The sequence below is a fragment of the Somniosus microcephalus genome, chromosome 1 (genome assembly GCF_052327205.1).
Source record: "Somniosus microcephalus isolate GS21.2 chromosome 1, FLI_Smic_1.0, whole genome shotgun sequence".
Taxonomy (NCBI): domain Eukaryota; kingdom Metazoa; phylum Chordata; class Chondrichthyes; order Squaliformes; family Somniosidae; genus Somniosus; species Somniosus microcephalus.
Genome location: NC_140987.1, coordinates 200,465,623 through 200,477,933, shown reverse-complemented (window position 1 = coordinate 200,477,933; position 12,311 = coordinate 200,465,623). Strand labels below are relative to the sequence as shown.

The 12,311-nt window shown below is 36.9% G+C and overlaps 1 protein-coding gene across 7 annotated transcripts in view; it reads right to left on the bottom strand.

The window, feature by feature from the left end:
- Positions 1 to 9,441, bottom strand: part of mef2cb (myocyte enhancer factor 2cb) — a 300,235-nt gene extending 290,794 nt beyond the window's left edge. For 2 of the 7 annotated variants that reach the window (XM_085989178.1, XM_085989192.1), the window contains exons 1-2: positions 9,261 to 9,439; positions 4,307 to 4,401 (exon numbers count right to left, since the gene is read on the bottom strand). The gene's annotated coding sequence lies outside the window, so the exon portion shown is untranslated. Of the gene's footprint in view, positions 1 to 4,306; positions 4,402 to 4,761; positions 4,912 to 9,260 lie in introns of those variants that run through there. The other 5 variants (XM_085989200.1, XM_085989210.1, XM_085989224.1 and 2 more) reach the window with 4 other exon arrangements.
- Positions 9,442 to 12,311: the final 2,870 nt, after the last annotated feature.

Here is a 12,311-nt window from a genome sequence, read left to right as displayed (position 1 = left end):
ACTACAAGATTAAAGTACTAATGAATATATCTCTAATCGCATGTCCACATGCTACAAATTTGCCTTAGGCCAGAGCAGATTAGGATTTAATCCTACAGAAGCAATAAGCAATTATTAAGATTAATATATCTAATCTGATTCAGCAAAAAATTGATAGTCTAGATATAATTCCTCCAACATAAAACCGAGTAGTTCATGCTCAATGCACCTGAAATTATACTGCAAACCAATCTGCATCTTCTTTAAATTACTAATATTTGTCTATAGTGAACAGTTAATTTAAAATTTGACTGGGATATTATGAAATATTATCATAATCTAAATATTTGGAAATTATTTTCTGCACACTGGATGCTTTGGAACTACATAATAAACATCTAAATGATGATTACATGTCAACTTTGAAACAGTGTCGTACAAGCCTTGATACTATGTTACAATGTCGTATCATGCCAACAGTAGCATCCTCTTATCTAGTCATCTTCTCTGGGTACCCAATGACACACTTTGTACTGACCAAACATCAAAACTGTACTCAAGGATATTACCATCATTCTACAAGCTGCCACTTAAAAAAAATTAAAATGCACACAGCCCCATTTTTGCACTAATTTTATTATAGATTCTGGTCAAAATAAATGTCTACTTTAATATAACTATTTAAAAATAATCTGACGCCACTGTATTCCCATAGAAGAAAACATCTTTGCATATATTATATTCAAGTCCACATAACCACCTCATGCCAATATCAAAAGGTCATGTACGTATGCATATTGATTTTATATGGTTTAGTGAATTCTGTTCTTGATAAACTAAATTTCAACAGAGCACATTTGTATGCTGGATACACATGCTAAATGTATTTTTTGGCCTTAAATGAAACAAAGGAGTTTTTATGAGTCAAAATAGATGTGGAGAAGCAGTTCTCTCCCATTCTTTTATGTAACCTTGTAAATTCCACTATATTACCAACCCAGAAATGTTTTTATTGTACAAATGCAGGTAGGAGCTGGGAAAGTGTGTGTGTGTGTGTGTGTGGGGGGGGGGGGGGGGGGGGGGAGAAGAGGGCAGTCAAAAGATACCTATTTGGTGCAAACTAAATAGATGAAGAGCGGAAACGTCAGAAAAATGAACATTTTTTAAAAGTTTTTTTTAAGTAAGAAGAATCTGAAAGCAAATAGTAAAAAGTGCTACACAAGGTAAGTACTGCCAAAAAATATTTTTTATAAAACAAATTGGGTTGCATGAATGTATAATTCTTGAAGCTACATTCGCCAAACCAACAGAGATTGCGTTTACTATACTCCACATGAACATCTTTCCCTATGCAACACTTCCATACCCAACAAACGCTGCCAGCAAAAACAAACTGGAGTGGTAATTTCCCAGGCTGGCACGCCAGGGCTCCTGCCTACCTATGTACTCATACAGAGACACCAGGAACTAGAAGTAACCTCAAAACCAAAATCAGCACCAAGGAATCTTTCCTCAAGTTTGTAATGACAAAATGCTCACTCCACCTAGTCAAATTGTATGCAGATGCAAAACGTTGGCTTTGCGCCAATGCTCTGACCTCTGGCAAGACTTAGCATTAAAGCATTTCAATTTTACTTAAATTTATTTAGAAGATTTATCTAATTTGATATATCTGTGTTTCGCTCAAAGATTGCAATGATTTGCGGTGTGCGTTTCAAAACTTTGCGGAAACACATGCATACTGCACGGTCAATTCTCTTAGAGTTAAAGGTTTTGAAAAAACTGGCTAATAAAAATATATATTACTACATGCTAATATGTCACACTTCCCAGAAGAATAAATACCATGTGTATTTGCTACACAGAGCCAATCTCTTGTTCACTTATGTTAACGTCAAATAGGAACACGGAGCACACACTACAAGGTCAAAACATTTGGGTGTAATCAACAACACCACATATCAGACATCACAAAGTAACAGGTTTCATCTTACAAACAACGCGACCTCAACAACGCCTAAACACGGAAAAAAAACCTGAACATTGACAGCTGGTCGCAGTAGTTTACAATGCCTCTGTCAAGATAGTGGGGCGAAGTGAAGTTTACAACCAACTCGCAAATGGCAACCACAAAGTATTGCAGAAACTCAAATGCATCATTAAATATTTGGACACGAAATTTATCCTAACTGATGACGGAATTTCACTCACTTTCGAATCTTCCCTGAAAAAGTCTTCTCCAAACGGAAGGTGTGCATATGATTAATCCTTGGCTACAATTACTGTCTCCCTGCTCTGAACCTGATTAACGTGCTGCGCTCAGAGGAGATTTGAACTTATTTGATCGACCATGGTGGATTCCGCTGGTGAAAATCTGAACTCTCATACATGCACTGTTGGTAAAAAATCACTAGATACTATTTTAAACAACTCAGCGGCAGAGAGGAAAAGGTAAAACGACCAGTATTCTCCCACAATCCTAAACCAGTCATATGGATTATCAGTTTCACTCTTGAAAAGGGGCGGGATCAAATCTTCAGCATTTTCCTAAAACAAATACTGTACCACAGAAAACATATTAACTCCTTTATAACGCACGATTAACCAGTACTGATTCTCATCACAGGATATACAACCTGACTACACTCATTTTCACCTTGATATAACACACTAACTTTAATGTATTCTGTATAATACATCGCCTCCATGTCTATATTGTGAGAGATTTGTCATATTTTGTTTTGATAATTTAATGTTGAGCACGACCTTGTCTGACGCATGTTGGCACTATTTATGTAACTTGGCGTAGAATGTAATGTATTACAGCCATTAGTCTGATACATTAAAAATCTACAGGGATAGAAGACTGGGAGAATAACCGGCTCCTTCTACAATATATGGATTCCCCAACCTTGTTAAACTTGTAAACATGGCCTTTTATTTTCTTACTAAACTATGGGAAAATGTTACCAAATTCATTGCAATCTCGAGGTTTTTCCTAGTAAAACGCTTTGCTGTTGCTGTTCGAATCCTGCCATGAACCAGAGCCAAGTCACTTGTTATATATACAGTTAACTTTGAGTTCAAACCAATGTAGTGATGTTCCTGTGCCCTCGTAATTAATTGTCTGAAATTTTGTGAGCACTTAGAATTATAGAGAAAGACTATTAAATAAAAAGAGTGGAGGATGATCAGGCGCCTATAAAGCAAAATTGATTTAATCTAAAAGAATGCATCGATAAACCAAATGAATGGAAAGATAGCAAAGTTTAAAAAAAAACTTAGATCAGAATGAAACCTGAAAATAAGGGATCGCTGTAGGGTTCAAATAGGAATAAGATTATCTTGAAGAAAGAGTTACAGAATGAGAGTAGGGTTGCCTATGATGGTGAGCTGGTAAGATGTAGGTGCACCGAGAGACACTGAGACTTGGCGTGATTCAGTATATTGCGCAGCACTATGACTTGGAAAGCAGCTCTACACATTCCACTGTGAGCGTTTCCTACCGCGCCAGGACTCGCGGCCCATTTTACAACAATCCTGTTATACCGAACAGCTACTTGGAAATTAAAACAAGCAGCTTCTCCCAGGCGACATGGAGTTCAAATTCTCTGGACAGCATCAACACAGGAAGTACAAATCACTACAGATAAAGACTGGTCGCAATGGTAAAGTTAAGGAAATCGCAAATAAACAGCCTCGGCCACAGATCCAGCATAATTCATGTAACATGACTCTTTGCATAAGGTGAAATACAGAATGAAAGTCACTCTTTGAGTGCACGGAAAGTATGCACAGCATCGTCTATTCACTTTCAAAGTGAACTGTTACTGACCCATCACTATAAACTGTTAAATGTAAAGCTATAAGAACATAAGAAAAGTCAGATATGATGGAAATTACTGTCACTGCAATCTCATTACTCAGTAATGCGTAAGAGCAAGTAGCAATGCCTAAAGTATTAAATGATCAAATGCAGTATCAGAGCTTCTCTACAATACTATTACAAATGAAATTAAACCATTTCTATCAAATTATATTTACTGGCACTCTCATTACAGATATACAGAAATCCCACCCAAAAATATTAATCGCATGGTACAACAACAATATTAATGAAGACACCAAGTATAAAAGCGGTAAAAGTGAAAACGAGCCATTGTCCATTCTCGCGTGAATGATAGCCTTGGCATCTGTAGGTATATTACACACAAACTCCATTTTAGTCATTGTGTGATTTCTGTACTTTCACACAGACCACACATGTCAAAACAGAACCTAGAAACAGAGAAAAGTAGACGCACAGTAGAACTGAAAAATCACTTACCGCACAAACCTCGACGATGCTGCGTTATCGACCTCAATTTTTTCCCTCTCGAAGGCGAATTAAAGTTACTTTAAAAGCTCCAACTTCTTTGACACCTTGGATTAAGGGGAGAGCAGAGAATCGACCATGTTACAAACAAATCAGCCGGCTCAAAGCTCGTCATCATTCACCACCACAACAACACGTTTACGGGCCATGTGAACATTAAAGATTAAACAAAACCACGGCTGAAACAATGACAGAGAGTATTAACATTTAATTCCCTCCTCGGGTTTGTACACGTAAGTTTTAAGAAGGAAAAAAAGCAAGCCAATTTAAAGCACAGCAACATCCACAGGCCGTAATTTGCTTGCCATATAGCTTGCAGCATTAAACAATTAGTGATGTAGTCTAGTCATTAAAACTGAGCTGCTGTGTTTTTTTTCTGGAGAAAATAAGTTTCTATTTTTACTGACCAGTGAGATGAAGCCTAATCGACTGTGAGGACTGAGATTTGTATACATTAATTTTTTTTTTTTAAATACAATACTTTAAAAAACTGACACATAGCGAGCTATAGATAGAGCCATTTCGCAGTAAGAGAGAGAGAAAGCCCCGCTCGGTTAGTCAGTCTCCCTGTCTGTGTGTATCTGCTTCTATATTTAGCGGAGCAGCAGCTCCAGCAGGAGGAGGCGGGACCGGCGCTGCGCTCGTTCGCGTTGGGAACGGAACGTCATAAACCCACGCGCGCGCGCGCAGAGCCGAGGAGGGGCGCGCTCCCGCGAACGGATACAGACCTCAGGACCACGCGCAGCGGCAGTGCACCGTTTCCGCCTCAGCGCCCACTTCAGAGACCGCATAACCATCCGCGCCTGCTAACAAAAAGTTCAGTGCCGGTCGCCTGTTGGCTGAGTATGTGTGACCGGCCAGGTAGAGTCTATGTCCCGTTATGGAATCGTTACTATTATTCATTTTATATATAGATATATTTATTCAGTTGGTTTTCATTGTAAAGGTTTGAATATAAACTGACTTACGCTCTTTGAGCGGCTCGAGACTGGCTTATAACAAGATGGTTTCTGGGTGGAATGAAGTGAAATTTAAAATGTTGGTAGTCGGCCCTTTTTCAACACGCAAGAAAAAAAAAGCCAACCCCAGTGGGGCCGGGTAATTTTTTTAGACGGCGCAGTAAGTGGGCGGTTTAGGCTTTTCTTTGATGTATAAATAATATCTCCCGCCCCCGGCCCGGCGCCGCTCCAGTGCCCGGATCCAACCGCCCTCCCTTCCATTGACGTCACGGCCAGGCTGTCAGCGCGCTGCTGTCAATCAGCCGAGGCTGTGCTTGGACTCGCGCCGCCCGCCCCGCCCGCTGAGATTCGCAGCGATTTCACTTAACACGTCATAGGTGATCAATCGCAACAAACTGTTACTTTTAATATCTGCAGGAAAGAAAACTTAATGCACTCCACTTGATCAAAAGAGCCTGCCAACTGACGTACGGTATCGTTTGCACACACAAAGCGTACAAGTTGATGTCAAAAGCCTATTATTATTTTAATCTTCAACAACCTTAGTTACCCATAGATTGTGGCCCCATTAATTATCAATGGACGAATCAAAAATTAAATCTAGAAAGTTTTGATTTGACACTAACGATAGGATCTTGGCAATCTAGCTTCCTCACTAACGCGACTAGTTTGTATGAGCTTACTATTTTAATCAGACTTTGACGTGCATGCCTTTGCGAAGATATAGTATATTTGATTTAAAAAATAGTGCTATTGCCCACTAATGTTCATTTTAAAAACACATTTATTACAGTAATTGCCTGGTGAATTTATTTCCTTTCAATTTACTGGAAGATCATAGACACACGGTAACAGATTCCCACATAGAGCCATCAATCACGTTATCTGATAATCCGCATTAAATACTGTACTGTAAAACATTCTAGATGTTCCGGCCTCTTCACACAACTGATTTACTCGTTTGTTTTGTTATATGTGAAATGCAAGATGTAGCGATCGCTTGTACATATTAGTGAGCACATAGGTTTATAAATAGAGGTAAATAAAATAGTATGATATATGGTAAGAAAGCATACAATTTCCCGCTCTTAAAGCGCAACAACCTAACTTCATACTATAGTGGTCATGATCAGATAACTCGGAACGTTTCTAAATGTATGCAGTATTTAATTTTATATCGGTATATAGAATGAGGAAACGGGTTTGCCCAAGTGTCTTTCTGAGTCGGTAAATATTTCTTGTCACTAATAAGGTTTTTTTGGTCAGTTAGATGAGTAAATCAGAGATGCATTTTAAATTTCGGGCCTAAACTTGAAATTAACTTGCAGGTCTGTTAACTGCGCTATAGCATTAAACAAGGTGTCCAAAGAAACGATAAATAATGTTGCTATCATGGTATAAACGTTCATCCGTTATATAACTTTCTGATAAACAGTCTAGCATACATCCTGACAAACAGGATCCCTGTCTCTATAGTTCTGAGTTGGAAACAAATGTAAGAAGGGCAGATGACATACATATTTGACACTGGCTGCTGTGAGCACAAAAAGACCTAAAGAATTTATATTGAGAAAAACAATTAAACTGCAGCATGATAGCATACCTTCTTGAAGCATAACCAAATGGATGGGGATCAATGGGCACAGGCATTTTGTAGGAACAAAATAACCTTCACAGAAACTGTTTGGCAAATGCTGTTCTCTAGTTTGACCCAACAAAACGAAGTTGATTTTCATAACATTTTTGAAGCTGTTTCACCATACCAAACACCATAGTGACTGAACAAGTCTAATCTATTTAAATTGCACAAGATTCAGAGAACTTTACCAGAGGTTTTGGGAATGTATTTCACCAGTACACCCTTTTCCCATTAACCTGGAACCTGGCTTGGCCTCTAATATAAAAAGCCACTGATTTACAGCGATGGAGTCAACTCCAATGTTTATTAAATGGATTTTCACCATATTTTGGGAATCCTCTTTTGCAACTCCAACCATTTTTCTAAGAAAACCAAAAAAACAGTAGACTCTGGAACACTCTTGTACTCTGTCAACTGATTCTGACATACAACCAAACTCAAATAAAAAAAATAAAGTCCTACATTTATAATTTGATTTGTATTGTATAACCCTGTAATATAAAGTATATATGTGTGTGGGAGGTCATATAAGTTTGCAAACCTGTTTATTGATATTGTTTATTCCTACTTATTATTGTTGCTATTATTTATTTTATTACCCATAGATAATGTAATGATTTGGCTACTTTGTAACCAAACTCAAAATCACGTGATAAATTCAGATTATCTGATTATATTGTTTCAAACGTAGCACACCCAAAGAGAGAGAAGAAAATATCTGTAAAAATGATCGTACATATCAAACTAATAAAATCCAATCACATTTATTATCACTTTACGGTACGATTTTTGTAAAAGATTGATTTCTGATTTCATACTTAGTATCAGTTTTATGATTTAAAGCCCTTTACAAGTTCATAGATTCAAACCCAGTCGTATAGAGGCAGGTTGAAATACTTTTATTTTTTCATGTGACTTCGCAGTCAAGTTGATTGGCTAAAGGGGGAAAAAAATCCAGTCTGCTGTAAATCGATTCAATTTTTTTTTTAATTTGTGTTTCAAGCTCGTGTGCATCATTCAGTGGATTCTATATGCCCCACCTCAGTTATTGACCTTGCAAGCAATGATAAAATCCATGTAAGATTAATGTTTTTGGAATTTAACCATCATCGAGCTTAGAATGCAATGATTGAATTGTAATTTTCCTTCCACATTTCTCCTAAATTTCAATTTACAAAGTACTCGTCAACCAAGGTTGCAAAATAACTCAATGAAGTATCCATTTCTTATTTGCAGTGAGTCTACAGAGCCGGGTGTTGCTGCAGCCTACATTAGAAGCATGACCTAGAGGACAGCTGTAAATTATGTATGTCAAAGTCAAGATTATGTCAACCAGTTTTTGGAATTTGGACTATATCTGATTGGTTTAAATCCGTCACTGGTGATACCTTAACTGTGTCCATTTAATAAAATTAATCTTAAGTACCAATAAAATAATAAGGTAATTTGGTCAAAACAGCAAAATATAAATTTGGAATGTACTGCCTATGCCATCTACGTGCTATAAGCAGCTGCTGGATTTACTCAGATCACAGATTAATATCAATATTTTGCCATGCTGACTCTTTGCATCTGTTATAACTGATTTAACTATTCAACTGAAAGTTTGCTTTTACAGAAATTATATTTGATAGATATATATGGTATTAAATGTTTGTGATCTCAAAGATGGGCATTTATGCTGTTAAACGCTTGCCTTACTTTAGTAACAGGTTAGCAAAGTGATTAAGGTCTGTGACGGCAGACTACAATACTTTGTGATTTTATAAAGCACTTAAACTCTTTATTAACTACTGTATCAAAGTGGATTGATATGTAAAATAATTCCACCTATAGCTTTACTGAGTGCTAATATTACAAAACAAATATTTACCCAGGTGCTTCAAAAGAAAGCACTGTTTATCAATAATAACTAGTACAATATAGTTGACTTTTCCAAGTACAAATATACCATGAAGATTTTATTTCGAAGTGGAAATTGAATGTATTGTCATTAAATTAAAGCAACATATATCTCCAATTTAATCTTAAACGTAGTATTCACTTGCTTTACTTAGTATTTTGAACTGTAATTTCAAACTCTCCTTTGTTCACCATGTATGGCAATAGACAACACCCTCAGCATTTAAGTATTTGTACTTTACTATAATACAATAGTTACTCTTAGTAACACTTCAGTTATTAGGTAGGCTAAGTATAGCAATGACAGTTTTCTTTGCTCTTAGGTAAAGTTTACACACACAAACATTGCAATGGAGTCTAAACATGCAAGTTTGGATGTTTTATACTTTTTTGTCCAAAAACTCACCAATGTCCTCTTTCCCTCTTTCTACGCTCTGCAGCACCTGCTGCAGGCTCGGATGATCAAACGCTGCAGGTAAAAAAAAATCCTGAAGAAAAAGCCAGACCAGCTGGCTTTGAAGAGAAACCCCCCTCTTCGGGATGAGCTTGCTTCGATCTGTTTCCACACTGAAGACAGAGTCTTTTTCCCCTCTCGATGTTGACCTATAGTTGCATGATGCTTTGCACAAGTGGCTGGTTGCCCTATGTCCACCTGCCTCTGTCACTCGGGGGTAAATTTAGCCCTGGAAGGTATCACTAACAGTCAGACCTTTGTCAGTTCTGGCAAGAGAAATAGGATTACTGCCCAAGTAAGCATGAACAGGGTTCAGATGGAAAAATGAAATCAGGAGTCTTATCCAAAAATCATTTTTTTGCCAATTAAATTACTTACATATGCCAGAAAGTAATGTTTTACTTTTAACTGAAAATTATTCTGTCTTACAGCAGCAAACTATATTTAGTAGCTAATACATTACAATCTGTAGGTTGACAGAACGTAATATTACTTGCTAAATTGGATTAGTTGCACAAGAAAAAAAACTTCTCCGTCACTATTTTTCCAATTTTTTTTAAGCATGGAAAGTTTTGTCTTCAGAGTATTTACTGTTGGTCTGTTGTAACAAACTAATTGAAATTTGTACTGCAATTCTCCATCACCAGGGGAAGAGTTAAAACATTAACATGAACCAAGCAGAAAGTAATATACTAAATCTACTGTATGTATATTTGATAACATTTTAACTACAGTTATGGCATTTGTATTTTGTAAAGTAGTAAATGAAGGACTATCCATTCAAAAGCAATATAAATGTATTAGAATCATGAGATTTGGATAAAACCTGAGTTACGTTATTTATGATACCAATAAATAAGCCATGTCAACCAACTACTGTTTTAAATGCTAAAGACAGAATGTTGACTTATGATAGAAACATATAGCATTAAGGAAGAAAGCAAAAAGGATGTCTTGTGTTATCAGATTTTCCCTTTTATTTAAGTTCTCCTAAGTACACTGATGGATGGTTTGTTGTTTTGTAATTCCAAGACAGGAAGGAAGATGCCTCGAAGGCAGCATTTCAAACATTACCATAATGCCAGAATAATATTACATCATTAGCAATAAAACATGCATTATTTATGAATAGCAGCAGTAAGGTTACCTGGAAGATACAACGTAACAGTAAATAATATGCACACCTAATGAATGCCTGATATTATGAATTATCGTCTAGCACTTTCAGCTCTCAAACTGGAGCACACCAAAGTGAACCTTGAACCAGATTACTCATATGTCTCTGTTTGTGAATCTGTCTACATTTGAAGGCACTGTAGCACCAATGTGATTTCAGAGTTGCTTCATACAACTGAGTACACTATTATTAAACTGTGAGTCAAGAGCAGTCTTGTGTTTCGTAGCCATGTTCACTAGGAACCACTCTGTTACCGGACAAGCCCATTTCTACGTGACATTAAAATCAAACCCCATAATCTGTGGAAATGCAATGATGATACTTTGGTTCAGAAGTAACAATTATACTGTAGCAAACTTCACATCAATATAGCAATAACATCATTCTGGCAAGCACTGTGGCCATTACCAACCCTGAGGTGCTCCTGGTCAGCCAGTGCAAACACAATGATCTCATCACTGCCTTTACCATTCGGAAGTTTTCAGCACTAACAGTGGAATTATTTTGAAGACTGCCACTCTATAACAATGTTTCCTTTGTACTTTCAAATGTATAAACAATACTGTTTTTGAAATTGCCCAGCTCCTTGCTTTGTGTTCAATTCTGGGTCCGAAAAATTTGCAGACACCTGGGTCTAAGCTTTTATGCAACCTAATATGAGAATTATTTGACATGGTCAATTGCCTTTGGTAAAATATTCTTTGGGCACAGACACTGGTAATATTAACACTTTATGTTGAAATAAATTATGGTAAAATGTTGATTTGAAATTAGTAATTTCTGAATAATGATAGATTTCATGCTCAGCGCATATATACACTATATGAAAAAGGAAGTAACTAAGATTTTTATGCAGATGCTATATGGAAAATGTTTTCACAAAGTTATGCTGCAGGGGCTTAAATGGAAGCTGTTATCAGACAGCACACTGGCATCAGTTAGACAAGTAAACCAAGTAATATCATTTGGAGGCTCGAAGGAACAAGCTATATACTGTATAAGTATATAGTTTTTTTCACTAAGTACTTCAAATGGATAATATTCCAAATCTGCCTGATAGAGGAAATATGCCTCATTGGGCACTCAAATAAAAATGTCTCACTTAATAGGAAAGTTTATCATTTTCTGTTCCAGTGTAACAGTATTAGAGAAACTTGTGAAAAAATTATTCAAGTCATTGACATTTTAAACCAAATTCTTCTGGCAAGGTTTTATTTGCACATCGTCTTAATGTCCTGTTTGATCCAGAGTTGAGCTTCAAACACCAGATTATACCCAATAGCAAGATTGCTTACTTCCACCTATGCAACATTGTCTGCCTCTGACTTTACCTTACCTTCTGCTGCGGAAATCCTTATCCACATTTTATCAATTTCTCACTGGTCTCCAATGTTCCATCATACACAAATTTCAATGCATCCAACATTCTGCTGCTCACATCCTGTCCCGCATTTAATCCCAGTTTCCCATGGCCCTATCTGTACCAATTTCCACTGGTTCCCATCCCTGGCATTAAATTCAAAATCCTTATCCTCATTTACAGATCCCTCCACAGCTTTTCAACAATACTTCCTGCTATCTCTCCTAAATCTTATATTACTGCTTGGATTCTCTTGTCATCTGCAAAGTGCATTTGGATGTTTGCTACGTTAAAGGTGCTATATAAATATTACAGCAACTTTGAAAGTAAGGCTTTAATAATTCTCAATTGAAGCAGTTCCCAAGTGCAATGGAGATTGAACAAAAATTGGGGTGGAGATCCATTGCTCATGTCGCTGTCCATTTTTCATTGCCAAAGAATTTCTGGGGCTTCTCCAAAGAGGCAG